General features: G+C 45.6%; 1 protein-coding gene across 1 annotated transcript in view; it reads left to right on the forward strand.

The window, feature by feature from the left end:
- Positions 1 to 5847: 5847 nt before the first annotated feature.
- The window catches only part of LOC108786460 (copine-3-like), a gene marked incomplete at its 3' end in the record, with an annotated part of 29918 nt that continues 10433 nt past the window's right edge, over positions 5848 to 25332 (forward strand). The window contains exon 1 of the mRNA XM_018555761.1: positions 5848 to 5936. The remainder of the gene's footprint in view (positions 5937 to 25332) is intronic.

A 25332-nucleotide genomic window follows, 5' to 3' on the forward strand; every position in this document is an offset into this window, starting at 1 on the left:
GAGGAATCTCCCGCTGGGCCAAGCCTCAGTATCTTGCTAGTCGGCCCCGCTGGCTCTTAAAATAGCTGAACAATCTGATTGGATGCAGGCATTGTTCAGGTATTTGGGGAGCCACTGGGCCGACTAGCATGATTCTGAAACTTGGCCCAGTGGGAGATCCTTCCATCCACACAGTTTAGCGGAGATGGAGGAATCCGTGGCACTTTTTCCACCTGACCATAGAAAATCTGCAGATAATCTATTGGTGTATGGTCAGCTTTAGAAATCGCTCACAGAAATTTGCAAGATTGTTTTCAGTAATTGTACTATTACAGTGACATTTTCAGACAGAAGGAAATTATTTTGTGGTTTTGTTTTTTTACTGTTTATTTTGGTATGAAAAGATAACTCACAGAGAAAAGATAAGACTGTAACATGATAAATGTGTCTGAAGTGAGGCCAGTGATTAAGATAATCAGGAACGAGGCAGGCAGCACTGTGCTTCAAACAATAACCCCAAAGGCAATTGGGATCAATTTACTGTGAAAACAAGCTGTACTTAATTGCCAGGACTAAAAACCGGTCATTTTCTGCAACAGTATTAAAATCAAAGGGTTACTTTGAGGGGAAATACAATTCAAATGAATGAAGCAACTTATTCAAGAGAGTTTGCAATGTGACTTCTCCGCCAATGTAGTTTGTGGGTGAACATTACAAACTGGGCCGGGGTCGCACGCTGCATGCATGATAAGATGCTAGAGAGTGCACTAAGCACATAACTGGGCGGAGAGTATTCCTGGAGGGTGATGGCTAATCATTTCATTGCAGCATCTAGACATGTTGTCAGTATCCATGGTAAACACAGGTGTATCCTCTTTTACCTTCCAAATAAGCACAATATTGTAAAATAAAATACATTTTGGAATGCCAATGATGGCAGAAGACGTCTTAAAGTGACACTAAACTTGGGAGTTAAATCTTAAACATGCATTTAAGTACCTTAACTATTAACAATAATGTATCTTATTTGTGTATCACTCGGCTGTAGATCCTCCAATCATCTCTGAATTGGGGCTGACACTGTCCTTCCTTCTGGAGGGAGGTACTTTTGTTCCCCATGGTCCCTGCGTGTGTTGTAAAGTAGTCACCACTCCAAGCTCACTCCTGTGATAGATTACAATCTCAATAGAATTTAGAAAACTGAAGGTGAGATTGTAATCCATCCCAGGAGCAAGCTTGGATTGGTGGGAATATACAGGGACCATGGGGAACAAAAGTAGTGTGCCTGGAATTAAAATGGATTTTTTGGGAGTTTGTACTTGCCTACCTCTTTGTAGGTATGTTTTTCACTAATTCCCCCAAAAAGATAAATACCAGATGAATGTTGAACATTGTCAAGTCCTAGGCAGGACAGTTAAAAAAAGGTATGTGAATACATATATGCAGTAATCAGAAACCATTCATAGACTGGCGGTTCCAACCTCAAGAGGGCAGCAAACCCCAACAGTCTTCTAATAGTGAGACCGAGATAATACTAGACAACAGGAATCAGTATAAACAGTGGTCATCATTCCATGCCCCCCTTCCTCCCGAATGTGCTACTAAAGCCTGTGAAGGCCTGTATAAATGTCAACTTTCTGAGGATATGTATAAGGGCCCGTTCACAGTAGACTGTCTGCTAAAACTTTGCGTACAATGCGTACACTCCATTCAGGTCCCCACACAGCAGCTCGGTGCGCTGCCAGGTCAACATTGGGACAAAGGTGCTTTGCTTGCAAGGTTGCAAGGTGGTAGGGGGAGGCAGTGGCGAACCAAAGAGCCCTGGTGCAATGTTTTATCTTGGTCCCCCCTCCCAAGATGGGGGGGAGTGCGCGGGATCGGATCACACTTACCTGCTGCTGCTGGGGCAGATCGGCATAGCAGATCGTATGTGCAGGAGAACCGGTCTGCCCTGGAACAGCTGATCAGACTTTGTGACTGCAATCTCACATTCCATCGCGCTCCACCATGTGACCGGTCACACATTCTAACGTAGTCACAAACTTTAATAGAACAGGGGCCCAGTCTGTAATAATTTAATCAGAGAAATAGATTATGATAGGGAACATTACAGTGTAATGTTCCCCATTACAATCCACTTTTCTAATTAAATGAAATAACAGCACACAACCCTCGGCCCCCCTCCTCCTCTTTCCCCTCCTCGATCGCCGCTCGGACTCACCCAGCCAAAGCCTCACCGCATCTCAGACAGATGATGTGTGCCGGGGGCGGGGCATGTGACACACACACACTTCTCTCCCGCCGCCAGTTACTAGGGACGCGGCCGGGAGAGGAGCGGTGAGTCACAGGACCTGACCCCTTGCTGAGAAGCCCGTCGGCAGTGCGGGGCCCCGGTGTTCTAACAAACAAACTTATCAACAAAATTATTTTAACATTTCAACGGGGCCTGTGCTTACTGTACCTGTGCCACGTGTACACAGACTGCCCCTCATCATAAAATACTCGCACTCCCCCCTGATAGGTGCAGGTTTGCATAAGAAGGGGCACTCATGATGCCCATCCCAACACCCTGCACATGGAGAGAGTGGGAATCCTGCAACTTTAATATATTATGGGGGTCTATGTATAAATGTTTTTACACCATTTTGACTCTAATTAGAATTATTTGTTATTTATAAATTATTTCATTTAAGATTATGTAAAAATAAATTAGTTACCTGGTAACTAGTATATTTCCAGGAATCTTTCAGGACAGCAAAGGAGAGTGACTCCGTCCACCTGAAAAAGGAAATACATGATCCACAATTATATAAGGCCAGAGAAGACCAGTCGCCCCAGTAATTAGCAAGAACTGAAGGCAACCACAAGACCGTTATATGAAAAATCCTATATCTAGGGGTGCTAGTGCCATGCCAATGGCATCTGCCTGGCTATACGAGGGGTGGAAAAATCCTATATCTAGAGGTGCTAGTGCCATGCCAATGGCATCTGCCTGGCTATACGAGGGTCCCTTTTTCCATTAGGCAATCAATGCCTGAAACAATCAGCCTCCTCTACAGGGATATTAGACCTTGATATACTTTTGGTATGGTGTAGAATGTTGGTATCCTCGCATTTTCAGCCTTCATTTTTTTAAATGAGACTCTGCCATCACAGGGTCACTTGTATATCATATGTATCCTGTAAAAGAAAATGTAATATTTTTATTGCCTGAAACACTGCCTCTTTGATGCTCCCTGGCCGCTGAAGATAATCTCTGACCCCTTTTAGATGGGTTGAATACTTGTTATTCTTGCCACCCCCTGTAGTGAGAGGAACCACAGCGTGTGGCAGGGAAGCAGGTAGTCTAAACACCCAGAAGTGTGGAATACATGCAGTGACTGGGGACAAGGGAAGCCGTGGCCATTGGAATGGTAATACAAGTAACCCATTGCTGACACTATAATATTATAATTTGCTTACATTCTCCAACAGCGTCCCTCTGAATCATTGAGGTATTGCTTTGTTCCAACACTGGACAGCAAGGGAGGCTATGCCAGAGGGCCAAATCAATGCTCTCTTTAGTGATCCTATTGCTGGTGAGTTACATGGAGACCTGGGGGAATACAGTGATAAGAATCGTACAAAGTTTCTAAAGCTGGCCATACACTTATTTTTTTCTTGTCAGCCCCCATGGGCTGTATGATAAGTGATTCATTCCTTCATCCATGCTAAACAGCATGAATGGGGGAATCTTTCCTAAACAGCATGAATGGGGGAAGCCTTCCTAAACAGCATGAATAGGGGAATCCTTCCTAAACTGCATGGGTGGGGGAATCTTTCCTAAACAGCATGAATGGGGGAATCTTTCCTAAACAGCATGAATGGGGGAATCTTTCCTAAACTGCATGGATGGGGGAATCCCTCCTAAACAGCATGAATAGGGGAATCCCTCGTAAACAGCATGAATAGGGGAATCCCTCCTAAACAGCATGGGTGGGGGAATTTTCCTAAACAGCATGGATGGGAGGAGCCTTCCTAAACAGCATGGGTGGGGGAATCCCTCCTAAACAGCATGAATAGGGGAATCCCTCCTAAACAGCATGGGTGGGGGAATTTTCCTAAACAGCATGGATGGGAGGAGCCTTCCTAAACAGCATGAATGGGGGAATCCTTCCTAAACAGCATGAATAGGGGAATCCCTCTTAAACTGCATGGATGGGGGAATCCCTCCTAAACAGCATGGATGGGGGAATCCTTCCTAAACAGCATGAATGGGGGAATCCTTCCTAAACAGCATGAATGGGGGAAGCCTTCCTAAACTGCATGGGTGGGGGAAGCCTTCCTAAACAGCATGGATGGGGGAATCCTTCCTAAACAGCATGGATAGGGGAATCCCTCCTAAACAGCATGGATGGGGGAATCCCTCCTAAACTGCATGGATGGGGGAATCCCTCCTAAACAGCATGGATGGGGGAATCTTTCCTAAACAGCATGGATGGGGGAATCCTTCCTAAACAGCATGGATAGGGGAATCCTTCCTAAACTGCATGGGTGGGGGAATCTTTCCTAAACAGCATGGATGGGGGAAGCCTTCCTAAACAGCATGGATAGGGGAATCCTTCCTAAACAACATGGATGGGGGAATCCTTCCTAAACAGCATGGGTGGGGGAATCCTTCCTAAACTGCATGAATGGGGGAAGCCTTCCTAAACAGCATGGGTGGGGGAATCCTTCCTAAACAGCATGGATAGGGGAATCCTTCCTAAACAGCATGAATGGGGGAATCCTTCCTAAACAGCATGGATGGGGGAATCCTTCCTAAACAGCATGGATGGGGGAATTCTTCCTAAACAGCATGGATGGGGGAAGCCTTCCTTAACAGCATGGATGGGGGAATCCTTCCTAAACAGCATGGATGGGGGAATCCTTCCTAAACAGCATGGATGGGGGAATTCCCTCTAAACAGCATGGATGGCGAATGCCTCATGCTGGGATATTGTATTCTGACAGTGATGGGTGTGCCGCTGTTAGAAAACCCGAATAGTGACTGCAGTGGATTGGCTGCTGTCACTATTCAGCCGAGCATTTTCAGACCGACTTGAAAAATGGAGGGGTGCTAACAAGGGCAGACACTGCTCGAATTTCGAGCCAGCAGGACTCAGATGAAATGCAAGCAGCTTATGGCCAGCTTAAAGTGGAAGTTAAGTGTCCTTTTCAAAAATTGCTGACAAGCAGGCACTGTGTAAGCCTCTTCTGCCAAAAATCTCCTACCTGCCTCTCAGCAATTTCTTCCTGTCCACAGACTCACCATGCCAGGATGAAGTAACTTGTACTGGAGTTACATCATGCCAACTGAGAGGCCAAAGGTGCTGAACCCGGAAGAAAACCAGAAGAAGATGGCAGCACTGAGAGTGGAGGGGAGAGTGGACAGCGCCGCACTGGAGAGGATTGTTTACCAGGTAGGTTGGCCATAATGTGCTAATATGCTGTGCGTACCCACTTTACTTTCCGCTGTAAAGTGACACAAAACACAGGAGTTCAATCTTAAAAATGCATTCATGTACCTTAAATATACTATAACTCATAACTATACTCGCACATTTTACTTTAACTATTAACAAAATTGCATCTTATTTGTGTATTACTCGGCTGTACATCCTCAAATCTCTGAATTGGTGCTGACACTGTCCTTCCTTCTGGAGGGGGGCTACTTTTGTTCCCCATGGTCCCTGTGTGTGTTGTAAAGAAGCCAATGTATCCCAGCAGCCCTGGCAGCTCAGCACACTCAGCACACAGCCCGGCTGCTAGGACTCCCCACTATGAGGATCAGTGTAGGAAATGTTGTCACCAGTATGTGGAATGTGGGCGGGGCCGGGGAGCGGCTGGGCGGGGCTCCTGGAACTGTCTATAGACAACTCTCAGCAGCTAGAGTCAGAACGGGAAGAGGAACTGGGACCCGGAGTGTCAGCACAGAGGTGGGTGTCACCATGCTTCATCGGGGTCACTGTATGTCAGATTTAGGGCAGGATCGCAGCCTAGCTTTGAGTCTCAGACCTGATTGCTGCTAAGAGGACCTGTCATGTACGGTGTAATTAGTATGATGGCAGCTGCTCAGCCTGTAGTTGTGTGATTTGTATTTGGCAATTACTGCTCTTAGCTTAGTTTTCTTGTGGGAGGAGGGCTTTCCAAGAACAATCACGTGGTCCTGCCAGGGAATTTGGGTGGAGGGCAACAGACCCAGATGTAAATGGATGCACATCTGCTTACAGAAGGCCGCCCATAGGGACACTTTTTATTTTGGATGGAGTAAGGAATAATGAAAACCCCATCTGTTTTTTTCTTCTGTAGACACAACAGGAAGTGAGAAAAATTCCCACTAAGACAGTTGTAACTGGGAAAAGATTTCTGTTCCTGTTCTGGTGGCAATTCATAATTTTGGTTTCTCGCCCCCCAGTGCCAGTAAAGTGGTCACTAGGACTAAGCTCAGGTTCAGACCGAACCTGAGCTCTTCAGAACCTGGGAGAAGCTCCTTGTGTGCCACCCTGTCAGCTGTGGGTACAAAATTTGGGTGAGTTTATCTTTATTTTGGCACCTTAGACAATATGAGCACTTAACCCTTGCAATGCAGGTGTAGCCCCACTGTAAAGGTTAAGATTTCATATGCTCGGAGTACTCCTTCAACTACCTGCCGGCCGTGTATACACAACAGCCGGCCGGGAGCTTCTTGGATGTAACTGGGCGTGTATACACGTCCTATTAGTCCCGCCCACTCGTGCGCGCCACGCGAGCGGGAAGGACGCATAATTAAAAAACCGGCAGCGATGCCTGTTAACATACAAACGATCCGCCGGCTATAGAACCGGCGGATCGCTTGTATGGGGTCCCGATATGTGCGCCCCCTCTGCGGCTCCCCCCCTCCCGCTGTTACGCTGATCCCGGTCTCCGCTGTGCCCGGTGCGAGCCCAGGACCAGCATAGTGGCTCTCTGAGAGGGTATTAGAGGGAGGTAGGTTCACGAGCTCCCTCCGGTCCCCTCTCCGCTGTCAGAATGCGGAAGTGGTGTATAATACATCACTTCCGCATTCTCGTGTCACTCTCCAGCTTCAGATGCTGGACAGAAGCTGATGAAGCAGATCTCTGCTTCATCAGCTTCTTCAGGGGGGTCCTAGGTGACATTAGGGGTCTTGGAGATCCCTGATGTCTCCATAAAGAGGACCTGTCACCTCTTTTGCTATCACATATAGGGGTTTCTTAGCCCCCTCTGTGATAGCAATAAAGTTAAGTGAAATAAAAAAAATAGTAAAAACATTTAAAGTTTCCCCCCAAATTTTTTTTAAGTTACACATAAAAAAGAATAAATTTATTTATTTTTTTTAAAAAGTCCCCACCCTTACATACACGCACGTAAACATGCGTCAGGTGCGCATACCTGCGAAAACGACGATTGCGCCCATTACGCCGCACAGGTTGCATATTGCCTCGAACGGCGCAGTGAGAGCAATAATTTTAGGGCCATCAATCACTGATAACACGAAACTGATAAGCTGTAAAAGCGTTTAAAGCGTCGCCTATGGCCAATTTTGGGTATGCTAGTTTTTTGCGATTTCGCGAATGCGCGCAATTTTTAAGCTTGACATGTTTGGTGTCTATTTACCCGACGTGACCCCGTCTTTTATATTTTACCAAAAAAGTGGTAATATTAGTTGTTTTTTTCAACATTTTCAGTAATTTCTCCTGAATATAGTAAAAAATAAAACCCCCAGTGGTGAATAAATACCACCAAAATAAAGCTCTGTCTGTCCCCAAAAAATGGTATAAAATTAATTTCAGTACAGCGTTGTATGACGGAATAAATGTCAGTCAAAGTACCGCAGCGCTGAACACTGAAAAATTGCCTGGCCAGGAAGGGGGTCTAAACACCTGGTCATCAAGCGGTTAAGTCACATTTAGGCACATGTGACACCAGTGATTCATCATTTTTGGCAACTCGTCAGTAATGGCAGAGCAAGAAATCACTCACCTGCTTCTATGGGGTTGCACCCTCACTGGCTAGACCACAGAGTCGTCTTCCTACCATTGCTCCCGCTGAGAGTTCTATTTAGCGATCCTGTTGATGGCGAGTTCCACAGGGCCGCTCCTCTGACGCTGACCTCCCTTTAATGTGCTTTAGCTGGGAAGGGGTCCTGAAAATTGTTTTCAAATATTTCTACTTACCTGTTTGGCTTTTTTGGATGCAATATTTGTCCCCCTTTCACATTCCTTTTATTCTCCATTGTATGTAGCAGGCCGCGGTGACATTCCTGTTGACATAAGGATGGGCTGGGTTTGCTTGCAAAAGGCTTTCATGTTTATGGGCGTTTTCAGAGGGCGTTCTAATGTCTGCCATCAAAAAGTGAGATTTCAATCTTTATTTACTGTATCAACAGAATACAATGTTATCAAACTTGCTTTGTATACAAGAGACAAGAAGGGTTATTGTGCTTATAAATAAAAGGAGCTGGGTTGGCTTTAAATGAACTATGCCAGAATATACCCAAATTAGCTCTCCCTATACAAGGCAGGGTCAGAGGTTAGCAGTCTCCTGTACTATCATGATGACATACAGCAGGTGAATGGAAAGTGGCAGCACATAATCCAGCACAGTCACCGTTTACATTTACACAATATTTCCAACTGTGTAAATGATTTCATATCTCTTCCTGACATGAGATTGTGACATAATAGACCTGTCTTCATACAGTTTATTGCCTGGAAGAGTATGTCATGGAAAGATAATGTTAACAGATGAGTCATCTGTAAAAGTTGTAGAAGTGTGACCGTTGTGATTCATCTGTTCCACACTGACGACATCTGGGATATGGAAAAGCAAGACTTGTATCATTTAGGTGTTTTCATATTGTAGAACAGCCTTTCGCAGCCAGGGTACCATGTCACCCAGTGATGCCTTCTGGCATTGTCTGGGGTTCCTTCAAATTTTTGCTAAAAGGGGGACTCAGATGTGAAGGAGGAAACTCCATGTCGTCTTTTTTTTGTGTGTGGGATCTCACCTTGAAACCAATATCACCTAGTATTGGGTCGTTACCAGTTCCCATGGCCCTCCCTATATACCATGGTACTAATAATTTGCCATCACATCTCCAGCTCTGCTAAATATTTCAACCAGACTCTACCTGTTGGCGTACAGTATATGGCCTTGCCAGCTGGGTCACCCAGATATTAGCGGGGCATGCTTTCAGCCATTTCCAGGTAACTTGTGTAGCGCCCATCACCTTTTGTGATGTGACTACCATGCATTTAGTGATATGCCAGGGCTGTAGACAGCCTGGCTGGATTTGTAGCAGCAAGTACATGGTTAATTCCCAGGTGTCTGACCTTGTCTGTGCCCCTGGGCGGAGTGGGACTCTGTCACATTGTGGGACAGCCAATAGGTGACACTGTAATGTGTGTACAGTGCAGCAGCCAGTTACTGGGCTTCTTGCAGCCAGTGTGGCCTGCTGACCAAGTGTACATATATTGGTGGGGGTGCCATGTGCCTAGGCTAGGCCGAGGCCTGGGGTGGGGATTGGCTGAGCTGCTCAGGGAGAGGTTTCCTTGGAGGCTTCCAACTTGGAGAATGCCTGAAAGATGGAAGAACCAGGACCAGTGCGGGCTCTTGAAGTACCTTGGATTTATGTGGACTTCAGAGCGGGGTCCGTGTTCTTTCATGGATTGTGGATGTGTATTCCCTTGAAGATTAGATCCGGTGAGTCTGGAGCTAAGGAGGCCTGTGCACCTAGACCCTATACCCTCTCTCCCACAGAGTATGTTCAATAAACTGTTCAAGTAGCATCATAATACTTAAGGGGACATCAATTTATGGGCTGTAAGTGCTAATGGGTGCGGCTGATAATCAACCCCTAGACTGACTAGATGGGGACCGGCAATCGGCGGCTCCCTGCGGGGAGTTATCGCTACACTTGTTTTTGTTTGTTCTGATACCTTTGAACCTCTACTTGTTGATTATGCTGCACCCCGAACGGGGCACACTTTTTGCTTTTGTTCTTTGTAATGTATCTTGCTTTTGTTTTGCTAATGTTAAAGGAGAACTATGAGGTGAGTGCTTTCCACTCACCTCATAGTTCTAGCCGACCTGTGACAATGAGACTGTCACAGGGCGGCTCAGTAGATTGGGAGGTGAGCGAACACATGCCGGTGTTCGCTCACCTTTCAATCCTGTCACGGCTCTCTGCCGATGACTGCAATGCTGAACGGGCAGTGTGTGCCTGCGCATTTGTCTTACGAGCAGGCCACAGACCCGCCGACAATCGTACAATCGTACGAGACGTGCGGCCGTACAGCAGAAACAGTCACACGCCTTCCATACACCTGGCGATTATGGTACGATCGCGGGATTTCCCGTGATTATCGTACGATAGTCGGCAGGTGTATGGGCACCTTTAGCAAGCGGTTCAATCACTCGGTAGCAGAGAGATTTTATTGCTCATGTAGTTCCTGACTACCTCAGCTTGGCTGTGGCAGCTTTACTGGACTTATTAGCCGAGATAGGACTTTCAAGCTGAGCATTGACATTAGATAGTGACCACAGCCTACACCATAGATGTACAGATATTACACAGGCCTGTATTTCAGTGCACTCTGCTGTCACCTCCACTGAACAACTAAAGTCAGGCGTGTTGGTTGGGAAAATCCAACCCCATGAAATCCCCTCCACCGGCTATTGTATTCTGACAGTGGTGGGTGAATCTCTGTCAGAATATCCGAACATTGAACTCAGCTGATCATGGTCTCTTTGTCAGTTGAGTCAGCAGTCTGTATCCAGTGGCCAACTTAAAATTTGCAGGTGCAGATAGACATTCCAGCTTCAAATATGGGATTGGACATCAAGTTGTCTGTGTGTACCCAAAGCCATCCGTACAACAGTAGAATTTTGTTGGAAAGTTGGAGTGTTCATTCGACTTTCTAATATTTAATGGAGTCAAATCGATGATCGTTTTGGACCGTATTGATAGGAAAAAAATTGAAAGAGCGGGTCTGAAAATATTTCCCGAGCAAACGAGATTCTAACAGTGACTGTGGATTTTGCGCAGGAAACGCTGTTGATTTTCAAAATGGAATGTTGAAAAATCTCATTTCAAACGACATTTGTCGAGCATTTGTCCATTCTTTGAATGTTCTGATGAGATTTTTCGTATGAAGGTTCGTACATAAATCTATCAGTGTATGGCCAACTGTACCAAGGTAAGGGTGCCTTCACACCTCTGCATTGGAAAATGTGCATTCGATGCCAGGACAGGAAGTGAAGGGAGATTTCCTCAATGGGGACATAGACACAAACTGCTTTATTTTCCTCTATTTCTCCTCCGGGTGTTACAGGGACAAGAGTTAAAGGATAATCTCCCCTAATGGGGTCCCAGGCAGAAATGTAAAAACTATAACAAAATTGTCCGCCGTTCGGCTGTAAAGAAGAATGTCAGCTAACATTTGTCTAGTTGTGGGTAGAATGGAGTGGAATTAGAATGTTGATCAGGCCTGCGTCCCTGTTTAGGAGATTCAGTCTCGTGACCTAATTTCATAGGAGACATTCGATACAGAGGGACTTTAACCCCTGACCAACAACCTTCAACAAAATTCAACTGGAAATTCTTGCTGTGAACGTCTCTGCCAGCACCACAGGGCCACATGTGCAAGATTCAATTAAAAAATTGGCGGGAGGGAATTCCCGGCCAAACAGGGACTGTGTCCTATCAGATGCGGTCACTCTTCAGGTTTTAAGGAAGCAGCGGGTGCCACAGCTGTCTTAATACAATATCCAGCAGTGGACATTTCTCCATTTTTCCTGTTTAGCTTGGATGGGGAATTGATTGATTTTCTCTTGTTGAGCCCACAGGCTGATGGGAGAAACTCTAGCCATGTTTGGCTAGATGTAGGCCTTGTTTACACATGCAGGGACGGTGGGCACATTGCTGCGGCCTCGATGCTTTGCTTTGTGGTGCAACAAAACTTGTATGTCATGATGTCTTTGGTAGCCAGTGCCACTCGCCAAATGCGACCATAGAGGTAAATGGGGCTGTGCTGCAACCGTGTGCTAAACGTGGTTCCATGAAAAATTCTCCTGGGGTTGCAAAAAAAAATCAGCATTCAGGAGGCTGTAATAACACCCTCTGAATACCGGGCAACCACTGCTCTACTGTCCTCTGAAAAGCAATCCACCGTGCAGGGCTTCTAAGCGGGCACTCCTGTAAACAAGGCCTTACACTTGAAACGTTTGTATTTTGCATTTCTCAGCCTTGTGGAAATAGTGTGCCTCATATCCAGCATGTGACAGACTTTCCTCACACCATGCATGTGGCAATTCTAGTGTAGGAGTGTGTGACCCCTCAGGCCAGGTTTGTGGTGACAACCAGGTAGGTTGTTGTGAGACTCATAGCTGTGATCAGTGTGTAATACATAATCTTCCAGAATATTGTACGTTTCTATTATAGGTGTCTAGCTCACGTTTATGCTCCCTGAGTCAAATGGAAATGGGTTTGGTCCAATAATTTTTCTTAATTTGTGCCAGGTGTAAAGCTCACCACACACCTTACAATCTGACTGTAACATTTCAGGACCATGTCCCCTCTTAGGGCCTGTTCACACCAGATGCAGTGCGTTCCGGCCCGATTCTAGCCAGAACTTACTGGCTTGCATTGCGGACGGCTCACTTTTTTTGTGGGGCAGAAGGGGGTGTGGTGGGTCATTGAAGTGAATGCCAACGTATCCATGCCCTCCAGCTGCAACGCGATCGGCCGCACGGGATCGCAAGGCACATTATACCTGCGGTCCGGTCTGATCAAAATGCTGCAAGCACTATTTTGACCGCACCGGACCGCAGGCATAATGTGCCTTGCGATCCCGAGCATCCGATCGCATTGCGGCCACGCCCCCTCCTGCCCCACAAAAAAGTGATCTGGCCGCAATGCGAGGCAGTGCGTTCTCGCTAGAATCGGGCTGGAACGCACTGCATCTGGTGTGAACGGGCCCTCACTTTTGGCGTGAACAAGTTTAAATTGTGCAATCTTGTCTCATAGCTTTGATCCTCCAACCCGTTAGTTAGCTTAGTTGCCTTTCTCTGGACTCTCCAGCTCCAGGACATCATTTATGGTGGCTCTGACGAAGGGGGCGTGCCCCAGAAACACGTTAGCCGTTAGCACTGAAGGTTACGGGTGACTTCCCCTCCAGATTAAGGCCCCGTTCACACTGAGCGATTTATCGATCTCCAATGCATGGCAATGGGGCTCTGTTCATCGCTGTCGCGGGTCGTGCGTCGCTACAGCAGGACCCTTTTTGGAGCGGATTTTGCCACGATTCTAGCTTGCTCAATGCAGGCATTTGCGCGATATCGCACGACAAACGCGCAAAATCCAAATAGCGCGACAAACGCGCGATTTGCGAATCGCTCAGTGTGAATGGGGCCTTAAGGAGATTCATGCTCCTTTATTTGCATTGTTTATGTATGTTTTTATCATTTTGATTTTTTTTAAATACACAGCAATTCTGCACATCTTGAGGCGCTCTGTGCTTTCATTGTAGATAATCGGATATAAACAGATGTATCTGCTTACATCCTAGAGACAAATTTTTTTGGCTTAACATACACTTCCAGTATTTTCTGAGTGGCTGAACACGAACAAGTATGCAACCAGTGAAGTCAGAGCTACTGTTCCAGGCCTATTCCAGGAGTATGTTTATAAAAAAGAATTGCAGAGCCATTTGTCCTCCGAACCTGCATGTACATTCATTCCATGCGAATGTTATTATACTTTCTTTGCAGGTCAAATGTAATATCAGGGAAATACTGCATTACGGTCACTAGATGGAGCTGAGCACCATAGGAAATATATGCTTCTTTCCTGTGACCCTCAGTTCTACCTAGTGGTCATAATGCTGTATTTTCTTGTAGATTGAAAAAAGATTGAAAATCATTTTCAGAGTGACATGTTAAAGCATAGATGGGACTTTAGTGCTTGGGTTGACATCTACTTTCCAACTCTGGGTTCCCTGCCTGCCAGTCTTCTGCAGATGCATTCAGGCTGGTCATGTGATGCACAGGATCCTCTACCACTTCAGATCTTCTCCGGTGATGGGTAGTCCTCAGTGATGCACAAAGCAACGTGAAGTGGTGACATCATTGCTTTCTGTCTGCATCATTACACTGTGAACATCATAGGGCGCTGCTCGAGGGGGCAGGTCTATGACAGCTTGCACTCATGGTATGTTTTCTTCTGGGTTGAATGATGCTGGGTGCTGTTCGACTCTGAAGGTTGAGAACATCTAGTGGTGGAAAGGGGTTACTACAAGGGACAGCATTGGAGAGGAAGTGAGCATTGCAGCCGGAATTACTTTTTTAATGTCTAAACAACCTGGGGGATATTTAAAAAAACATTAGCCCAGAGTTACAGGTTTATTCACAAAAGGGTGAAGAGTTTGGAGAAGGCGGGAGAAGTGAACAATCTAGGCCAAAATAGCTGAGCTCACTTTCCAGTTCAGCTATGTTGTCGTAGATTGTTTAGTTCCCCTGCCTTCTCCAAAATCTTCACCCCTTTTGTGAATAACCCTCTTAGACTTTTATGTAATTTTTAAGGTGACTTTTACATGCTTGTTGGACCATATTATTCTTAAAATAAGTACTGTTACTGTAGAACATAAAAACAAACTACGTTAGTGTGAAAGGTAGCAATTGTTTTTATGTGAGTGCAGCAACGACAATTGAAAGTTCTGTATTCTAACATGTACGTTACTGAAGCCTAGGTGGTATTATTTTTAGGTGTTTTTGGGTTGAATTACAAGGACTAGAATAAAGAAAACTGGCACAACACAGGAACTATTGTCTACACCAGGGGTGCCCATTAGGTAGATCGTGATCTACCAGTAGCTCTCAAAGCTGATGCTGGTAGATCACGAAGGGTGTGAATGGTGGCCCCTTTATTCCATTTGGTATATTTATTTAGCTATGCACACATGATTACCTATTAGCCTGAGTCTGCTGAGCCAAGCTCCCTGACACCTTTCTGGTGGATACTGGTGGTTGAAGTGCTATGTATTACATCAAAGAATATTAGTTTACACAGCCTTTTGCACTGCACTGTTTGCAAAATACAGCAAGGTGAGCCAGGAGAGAGAGCAAGGAGAGACAGCCAGGAAAGAGAGAGAGGAAAGACAGCCAGGGGAGAGCAAGGAGAGACAGCCAAGAGAGCGAAGAGAGAGAGCGAGGAAAGACAGCCAGGAGGATGAGCAAGGAGAGACAGCCAGGAGAGAGAGAGCAAGGTTTTTTTTTCCGTTGGTAGATCTCATGTAGCTCGTCATTTGAAAAGTAGATCTTAACACAAAAAATTGTGGGCACCCCTGGTCTACACCATTTGTTCAGATATCAGATGAAGCACACACCCTAATCGTTATGAGTAACTGACCCGGTTTCTTCTCTTCAGGTCCAAATAAGACCTGGGATTTCCACTTTTATCATATGCTTGAATAAATGCAAGGTACTTACCTGAGGGACTAGAGCTGCTCTCTCTCTCCATAGTGATACCATGTGCCCGAACTCTGGGGCCTGTTTACACTTCTCTGTTGTGGTGCTTTGCAGTAATGCACATGTTGTCATAATGCATGATTTGTGTGAGCATGTTGCAGTGTCATTCATTCACTTTGACTAGCACCCTTACACACTAAGTCAACACAGCTCAGACACACATGAGTTGCAGTGTACCACAACACATGAGGGTGTGCTATATCAGAAAAAATTGTGGTACCGCACGTTCCGGTGTAGGAGATCACCCTTCAGGTGGGAGGCGCATGTTTAGGGTGCCACTGAAATGATGGCACCACAACGCAGCCTCCCGCAACAGAATTTGTCAGGCCGAAACCAAAAATGACTTTTTCCCACTTTTTTTTTTTAGAGATTTTATTTTTTAGGGGATATTTTTCTTTTGAAATAAAAAAAGAGATTGAGGACACAGTCTCTTTTTCTGCAGCCCCAGCACTCAATGAACAGGAAGCACTCAGTACAGATGCTTCCTGTTCATTCATAAATCGAGGAGATAATTAACAGATGTTAGGTCAACAATCATGAATGAACAGGAAGTGATGTAGAGCATTCATAATTGGGGACACAGTATCTGAATACGATGTCCTCAATTATTTACAGACATTCGTAGTGATCAGTACTGATCACCGTATTGTTTGACTATTACAGGGAACGATCAGCTAAAATGTTACGTATTTGCTGACCACCGGCAGGTGGATCGGCTCTGTGTCCCCTCCGATCCCCGCAGACATCAGCGTGCAGTGGACTCCCAGCGGTGGGGGGGGGTTCTTGGGATCGTGGTATGAAAGCTGCAGAGCAGATGTGTCAGCAGTGGGGGGGAGGCTTGGTGGAGCTAACTTCACCACTGGGCACCGGCTACAGGGATCTGTGTCTCCTCCGATCCCCACTGCAGCGTCGATCTGAGGGGACACAGAGCTGATTAAACCCCAACTCCCAACGCGGAGGAGAGAACTAGGGGTCCCAGGTAATCAGGTAATCAATAATAATTCATCAATAATGAGGGTAATCAATAATGAGAATCGTTGACAATGATAAATATATACAGTATATCATTATTTTTACTTTGTCTGTAATTTAGCTTTAGGCCTCTTCATACTTATGTGTTGTGGTAATGAGTGTTAAAACGTGTGATTTGCCACGTGTTACTGCAACACATGTTATATGGTAAAGCGCTGTGCAAACTGTTGGCACTATATAAATCCTGTATAATAAAAATAACGCATATTCTGCATCATTTTGAATAGCATCTCAACACTCCTTGCCAAAAGCACCCACTCATGCATCACATGCACAGGCGTGTATATATAAGTTGGAGTCCTATCATATGTTCAGTTTGATTGCCTTGTTTGTTACCAGTTTACTTTTATTGCATTTTAGGAATCACATTTATTGCTCCTTTTATACAAATGTATTATGCAAATGTTTCTAGGAAATATAATATTGGATGCATTCTGACAGCAGTACGATATCATTTTAAATAACAACAGCTTTACTTTACTATATTTACATGATAAATGTTTGCTTAATGCAGTCTACAAAGGACAGGCTGCGGCCTCGGTGCCTGGTGTGACCTATGCTGGATGTGCAGACTCTTGCTGGCTGGTGTTTCTGTTGGATGATGATATCTTATAGGAGGATGTTTTGTGTGGTTGGCTGTACACTTTCATGTTGTCTTTATCTTTTTTGCCATCAGTGCTACATATTTGAGCATATTTTGCTACTTTTTTTTTAAGATAAGGAAATATTTATTTTAAAATAGATAAACGTGAGCTGGAAAGTTGATAGCTAGTAAATATAACCAGACAGATTGCGGTAAGCTGGGCCAGTAGGAACCAAGGAGCATTGCAATAAGCCATTAATGCCTTCTCATATCATAAGGTGTAGTACGTGCCATGCTTTCATTACATAGCCCAAAAGCACAAATAAGGACCCAATGTTCTAGAGCCATCTATTCCAAACTGCATACAGCTATTTGAGGCTAGTTGGGCATCATCAGTTCAGTATATTTATTTCAGATACAAGGCTCAATCAAAAAGTGATGCCTTCATGGCTGTAATTTGAGATCTATTAGGGTGACTGTGAATGTTCATGTGCCATGTTATAGAGGTGTCCTTACCCCACTAATATATATATGTTTTTCTTTTTCAGATTGAGTGATTAGAACCATGGATCTGCGGATAAAACAATGAGCTGTGATTTAATTACTGGCAAAAGCAGGTTGCGCACCTAAGGAAATCCATTATCGGCTAAAAAATGTTGATGGGGATGCTGTATTGGACAAGATTAGATAAGCAATCTTTAGCCAATTACGGATTTCCTTAGGTGCACAACCCTCTTTGGCCAGAAATTCAATTACAGCTCGTTGTATTTGCCGCAGATTAGGGATGTCCCGATACCGATGCTAGCATCGGAATCGTGCCCGATACAAGGCATTTTGACAAGTACTTGTCAAAATGCGCCGAAGCTTGCGCTGTTTTTTTTTTCTTACTTACCTCGCCAAGCGTCGCGACACTGCTGCTCCGGTGGGCGGAGCTCCAAGCGGGGTCATCTGGCAGTCTCCGTCCTAATTTAGGTGGCCGGAGACTGCCAGGGTGACAACGTGGAAGCATATTTGGGAGACCAGGACATTGTCGCTCTATAAAAGGAAGTGCCTAAGCAAAGGCCTTTTACAGCAGGATCACTTTAATAAGGCTCCTTTCACACCTAGACGTTTTGTTGTTTAAAGCTAAGCCTGCCAGTATGCTCAAGACAAGGAATCCCATTCATTTCTATGCCCCCTGTTCACACCTGAGCGTTCTGTTGCGCATTTTGTCACACAAAAAGTTTCCCATTGAAGTCCATGGGACCAAAAAGCGCTGTAATCTGCCAAAAAGTAGCTTATGTACTTTTCTCAGCAACAGGCGTTTTTCTGCCTGTTGCAGGTGTGAACAGGGGCCATAAAAATGAATGGGATTCCTTGTCCTAAACGTTTTGTTGCGCTTACCTTTTTGAGCAACAAAATGCCTTAAAAACGGGACTTAAAGCTGCAGATTTGCAAATACTGAAAAGTTACTTTTGAAGTGACATGAACATGTTCGATCTTATATGACATTTCACTGACCAGGTTCACATATACTTTAAAGAAGAATGCCAGGAATTTTTTTTATTAACCCTTACTGTGGGATTACTCCCGCACTGCAAGGGTTAAGTGCTCTTTTTTGTCTAGGTTTAAAAAAAAAAAGTTATACTCACCAGACCATCCGAGTCGGCTTGTTCTTAGGCCGGCCTCTGGAGCGTCTCTCCCCCTCTACGACAGCGGTCTGAGGATCCTGGTGTCATCACGCTCTATACACTGTGCATAGACTGTGAATAGATGTGAGGACACGGAGAAGCATTCCATCTGTGCATCGGAGGGGGAGACACACTTCAGTGATCACAGAAGCAGGGAGCAGGCTCAGATGGTGTGGTGAGTATAACTTTTTTTCAGCGGCTACAGAAAAAGGAACACTTAACCCTTGCAGAACCAGAATTCTTCATTAAGGGGCCTATAGACATGAGATGGCTGTAACTGCCAGCCGAGATATTTCAGGGCAAATGACAGACAGTTGGGCAGATTGGAATCCTGCTATTTTTCCCCAAGTTAATCTGGCACCAGAGGCTTCTGTGTTCGTCTCCCTATGTCTTCCTCCATAGGCCTCTACAGGAACCCCGTTGTCTGTAGCTGCGCTGAACAGATTCTGGCTCATTCATATTATAGGCCCAAATGGGCAAGTGTTGATCATTCTAAACCTCAGGCCTGTGCATCTCGGTGACCTGTAAAGAGCAGAAGGAAGGCTACAAACCTAACCCATTTTATTAAAAATTAACCTTCTATGGAAACACATTGTTCTTATCATGTCTCCTAATATCCGCAAGTTCCACATTCCTATAATTCACACTGGTAAATGATTCTCAGGAAAGCATGTATTCCTTAATGACTAACCCCTTGCTGCTATATACTATGTAAATATGGCAAATGGAAACACAAACAACAATTACATTATGAAAGCTGAACTCCGGGATAATAATATAGGAAAGAGTACAGCGTACATCCCGGTTTATCTCTCTGACTGGAAGTGACAAGGGCACTATACAGCAGCATATAGCCAGCCTGCACAAGTCAATGACAGGCTGGCTGTATGGGTATGTAGGTGATCCCATGGTTTCTATCCATACTGGGTTTTACACACTGTCCTGAACGGAGCCCCTCATATTATATCATTCACACAGCAGCGTCCGGTAAATGCAGCACGGGAGAGCGCAGAAAACTTGATGAATGGATGTTACGTAGTATTTGAGGTTGAATAAAGACACAGGTCCATCAAGTTCAACTTTTGTGTGTCTGAGTGTGATTGTGCGTGTGTGTGTGTGTGTGTGTGTGTATGTATAGGAGTCCCTGTGTGAGCTAGTAGTTAAGAGTACCTGTACCCCTGTATGTTGGTATCTAATTGAGGTATCTAATTGAGTTTTGAATGATTCAATACTCTCTGCTGATACCACTGCTTGTGGCAGCGAGTTCCAGATTTCAGCCACTCTAACTGAAAAGCCCCTACGTCCCTTGTGGTTAAATCTTTTTTCTACCAATTTTATTGCGGATGTTGCTATCCCCATTGAACATTTTGTACATCAAAATCCTGTCCCCTCTTAATCTCCTCACTTTCAGCGTGAACAAATTTAAATTTAGTAACCTTGTCTCATAGCTTTGGTCCTCCAGCCCCTTAATTAGTTTTGTTGCCTTTCCCTGGACTCACCAGCTCCAGGACATCTTTTCTGTGGATTGGTGACCAAAACTGGACCACATACTCCAGATGAGGCCGAACCAGTGATCTATAAAGTGGCAAAATGATTGCTTTATCTCTACAGTACATTACCTTTTTTAAACATTACATTTTTATTAAGAATTAGCTCATACACATATAGCGTAAACATATCAGAGGTGGTCGTGAAAGTCATACATCACAATTAAGTATTACATTATAGTTACATATTGCATTATACCAAGGGTCGGAAAATTGTTTCTGTATACAGATATAGGAAGCAATTTCCCTAGAACATGTCAATATTGATACATGTAGACCTTTTTTTCCCCCCTTAAATTAACCTTACAATCAAAACTTAGAGAATGGGGCTAAAGAAGGAGAGAAAGTACCGGCCGGCACGATTCCGGACGACCGGCAGAAGAAAGGAAAAAAGAGTCAGGATGAGACATGTAAAGCATACACATTGTGAATGGACCCCCCCCCAAAAAAAAAGAAATCCAGTGAGGCTACCAGATCACGGTTTATGCACATAACACTGTAACCAGGATTCCCAGAGGTATAGGAACCTATCATGGGTCTGGGTTCTATAGGATATAGCCCTCTCATATTCACATTGGGAATGTACTTTCGACAGGGTTTCATTCAACGCGGGTATCACATTCGATTTCCAGTATTAGTCTGGCCGCAAATAAAAAGTGCATCACCACCGTCCGCACCTCCAAAGGGTATATCTCTATACCCACAGTGAGAAGTGCCAGTTGAGGGGTCGGAGTGGGGAGGATACCTGTAACTGTTGCTATACATCTAAAGATCGCGTTCCAGTAGCTCCTAATGGACTTACAATACCAAAAGGTATGCAGCAGGTTTCCAACATGGCCACACTGGCGCCAGCACAATGAGGAGGCGTCAGAGGACATCTTGGAAAGCCTATAGGGGGTTAAATACCAGCGTAGAAGGAGTTTTTGTGAGACTTCCCAGTGGTTGATACATTTAGAGTGTGATGAATTAGCCTTGATGGCTGATCTCCACTGGTCAGCCGTGAAATCAGAGTGTAGTTCCGCTTCCCATTTAAGCATAGTGGGCATTTTACCAAAGTGGGACTGGGCTTGTAGAAGGTTGTAGAAAGTAGATATGCGGCTAGAAGAAAGATTGCGATCTTGTAGGACTCTCCAGATCTCCCCGGGGCATCCCACTGTTCTAGGGTTGAGGGATTCTAGCAGGTGTCTAATTTGAAAGTATTTGTACTGGTCACTAAATGTGGTCAAATTACGGACTGGAGGTAAACTAGAATAGCCTCTGGTTCGCCACCATCCAAGATTCAGATGTGGGATTAGTGTTTCGTAGGTGGACAGAGGGATATCTAGGGTAACATAAAAATCTCCGGGCGGTGTAGTTGTCGTCAATGAAGACCACACCAGTCTTAGGGCTTGGATAGTAGGGTATGGAGAGGAGCCAAGCCCCTTCCTCAGGGAAGTAGAAAACAGCCATCCCGGGGGGTCCCCCCCAGGAAAATTTGCAAGGATCTTGGCATAAATCTTAATATCAGTATTGATCAAAGATATCGGTCTGAAATTTTGTGGGGACGTCAGTACCTTACCCGGTTTTGGTATAGCCACTATCACTGCCCTCAACATATCAGGAGGGAAGGAGCCAGAGACTGCAGCAGACTCAAAGACATGAAGTAGATGCGGGGTTAAAATAGTTTGAAAGGCTTTATAATATTCCGCCGAGAAACCATCCTCTCCAGGAGATTTCCCTGAGGGCAGAGCCCTAATCACCTTCTGTACTTCACTAGCCGTAAAGGGGGCGTTCAACAGTGCTTGCTCTTCAGGGTTCAACCCAGGGAGTTTAACTGAATCCAAAAAATGTGCTATGGAAGAGGAGGATGGTTGAGTCAGTAGGGAATCCCCATGTAGATTGTACAGAGTAGTATAATATGAGCCAAAGGCATCCGCTATATCTTTAGGATTTTGCATCGGGGCCTTAGTGACTGGATGATATAGCACAGGTATTCTCGACTGTTGTTATTTCCGTTTAAATTGGGCTGCCAATAGCTTACTAGCTCAATTTCCTTGCTGGTAATAGGTGGCCTTCAGGCGGGACATGTGAAACTCGTGTTTTGCAATAAGGAGAAGCCTAAGATCCTGCCTGGCCTTGGTAAGATCCTGAAGGGTGGCTGGGGAGGGGGTAGCTTTGTGGAGCCTTTCCAAATTTTTAATAGTTTGCAGGAGGGTCAGGTATCTCTGCAGTCTCTGCCTCCTATCCCTAGAGGCCATCTGTATCAACAAAACCCTCACAAAGGCCTTATGTGCGCACCATAGAGTAAACGGTTGCAAATCAGGAGACACATTGCATTCAAAATAATCTTTCAATTGAGAGGCCACTTGCTTTGAGTGAGCGGGATTGGAGAGTATGGATATGTTATTCCGCCACAATGGTCTAGGTAGGAGAGCAGGGGTGGGACCCACCGTCATAGTAATCGGTGCATGGTCCGACCACGTAATATTGTGGATATTGACCTCTAGCATTTTGTAATAGCCATTGATCAGTAAGAAAGAAGTCAATTATAGTCCCCATCTGTAGTGAACTTTGCGGTCCCGCAGAGCTTTTGTGATGGGCACCAACCGCATCTGGCCACAATGGTAGCTTGTGATAGATCTCCGTAGAGGGCAAGCGAACCATAGGGGTCAGGCAGGGGAGCAGTAGAGAGAGAAAGGTACATCAGCTGTTCCTTTACGTGATAGCAGTGGATGCGGGCTATCACATCTCTCGGTACTGAGTCAGGTAGGTGTGCAGGCTTCGGCAGCCGGTGGGCCCGGTCTACAATGGTCTCATATTCCACCAGAGAGGGCATTAGATCCCTGATCATCCGTTGCACAAAGTCCCGTAACTGGGCCGGATGCACATTTTCAGGGATCCCCTTAAACTTTATATTGTTCCGTCGGGTCCTATCCTCCAGGTCTGCCAATTTCAGGGCCATGGTACGAATCTCAGCAGATGTGTCAGCACAGGCATCCACCAGTTCGTTGTGGGCTTCTGCATAATCTCCCATCTTATGTTCAACATGGTTCACCCTGTCCCCCAGCTCATGAATCTCCCACCTCATTTGCTGCATGACAGACACCATATCACTATGTAGGAAACTGCGTAGTGACACCAGCATATCTTTCAGAACCGTGTCCACTACAGGGGTGTTAGAGGTAGGAAAGGTGTCAATGGGGTCATGGAGTTCCCTAGTGTCATCCAGGGGGAGAGTTACCTGGGGTGTGAAGGATTGCTGTGTAGGCCGCTTCTGACGATCTTGCTGTGGATTGCCCGCAGTAGACGAGGAGCTGCTGGGTGGTGTAGTGCCCCGGGTCCCGCCGAACATTCTTTCAGGAGCCGCAGCTTTTCCCTTGTGGTGCAGGGCAGAGCCGAGTGGGACGCCTCGTGTGTCTCCGGCGCCATCTTGCCTGGCCGGAGCTCCGGCTACAGTGAAGAAGTCGGTCAGTTTGCGGGGAACGCTCTTCTTCGTTTTTCTCCCCATGCAAGCTGAGGTAGTGAGCGGGTTCTCCGCTGCCTGAGGGGAACGGATGTTGGCACTCAGTCGCTGGGAATGTCGCTGGTTAGCTGTTAGACCTGCAGAGCCTCTCTACTGTGCGGCCATCTTCTCCGGCGTCAGGCCACGCCCCCGTACATTACCTTTTTATGTGACGTGATCAAGATTTTCTACATTTCCCCACCACCACTTGCCAGCTGCCTCTGTTTTGTTTAGAGTCCCGCTGAGCAGCAGCACTATAGAGGATATCGGTAAACGTTACTAAAAGGTTTTCAATCTTCCTGCATAGTAAAGATCCATTACCACCACATGTGTTGGGGCTGAGCTGGCTGTTTTTGCAAACAAGATAAGGCAATTTGCCTTGTCACGGGTGGGAAGCGGTTAAAGGTGCCCATACACCTTGCGATTATCGTTTGGAAATCCAACACGATCAGGTTTTCATATGATAATTGGCCAGTTGATGGGAAGTGAACGATCACAATTACTGTGCTTTTGGCCGAATTTCCTCGATCGGTCAGGCTGGAAAATGTATTTCGAATTGTACGAAAATCGATGTATTATTAGCGTTTTCGTACGGAAAAAATCGCAGCAAGGACACTGCACATGCGCAAATGAAAATCTGTTCTGTCGATCGACAAAATTCAGTGAGTTAGTATTGCTATCAAACGATTATCGAACTCGGCATTGGTCTGGGCATGATGGGGCAGTCTTGCGGAAATCGAACGAGGGCTCGATGACGGCAGGAAGGAAATCGAACGATAATTGCAGAGTGTATGGCCAGCTGAATACTGAGAAGCCCCCTTTATTGCTCTCAGACTGCCAGTGTCCCTAGTGCAGGGTGCTGTTAATGATCAACTTCATACCTCAAATTCTCTGTGCTCCTCTGCCTTTCTATTCATTGTTTAGAGCAGTGGTTCTCAACCTTTCTAGGGCCGGGACCCCTTGGCACATTTGCCAAGTTGTGGTGACCCCCAACGTAAAATTTAGAGATGACACGGCCGCTGCATGTTGAAGAGCAGGTTACAAGTCAGTCCTAATTAACCGTTTTAAGGTCCCCAGAATTAGCATTAAAATTAAGCTTAACACTGAGTAATATCTCTGAAGTGGTCAGCAAGGCCGCCTTTTAATATTCATTGGACCCTGAGCAAACATTTTTCTGGGCCGCCCCACCCTTACCCCCAAGCCACGTCCTCTACCTGCCACACCTCGCCCTGTCACACTACCTACTTGCCCTGCACCCACCATGCAATTCCCCTCTCCACCACAGCATCCCAAAAAAGGGAGAGGTTGTGCAGCATACAGCAGGGATGAAGCAAAACTACACAATGTCAATCGCATAGTAAACAGAATGGTGCTGCCCTTCACCCTGTCCTATGCCATACTTTACCTGTGTACTGTACCATCCTACCCCCTGAATTGTACCACCCTCCCTCCTATTCTATACCATCCTTCCACTTTGTACTGTGTCAACCTCAC

This window comes from Nanorana parkeri, unplaced genomic scaffold (genome assembly GCF_000935625.1).
Source record: "Nanorana parkeri isolate BGI_ZX_2015 unplaced genomic scaffold, ASM93562v1 scaffold213, whole genome shotgun sequence".
Taxonomy (NCBI): domain Eukaryota; kingdom Metazoa; phylum Chordata; class Amphibia; order Anura; family Dicroglossidae; genus Nanorana; species Nanorana parkeri.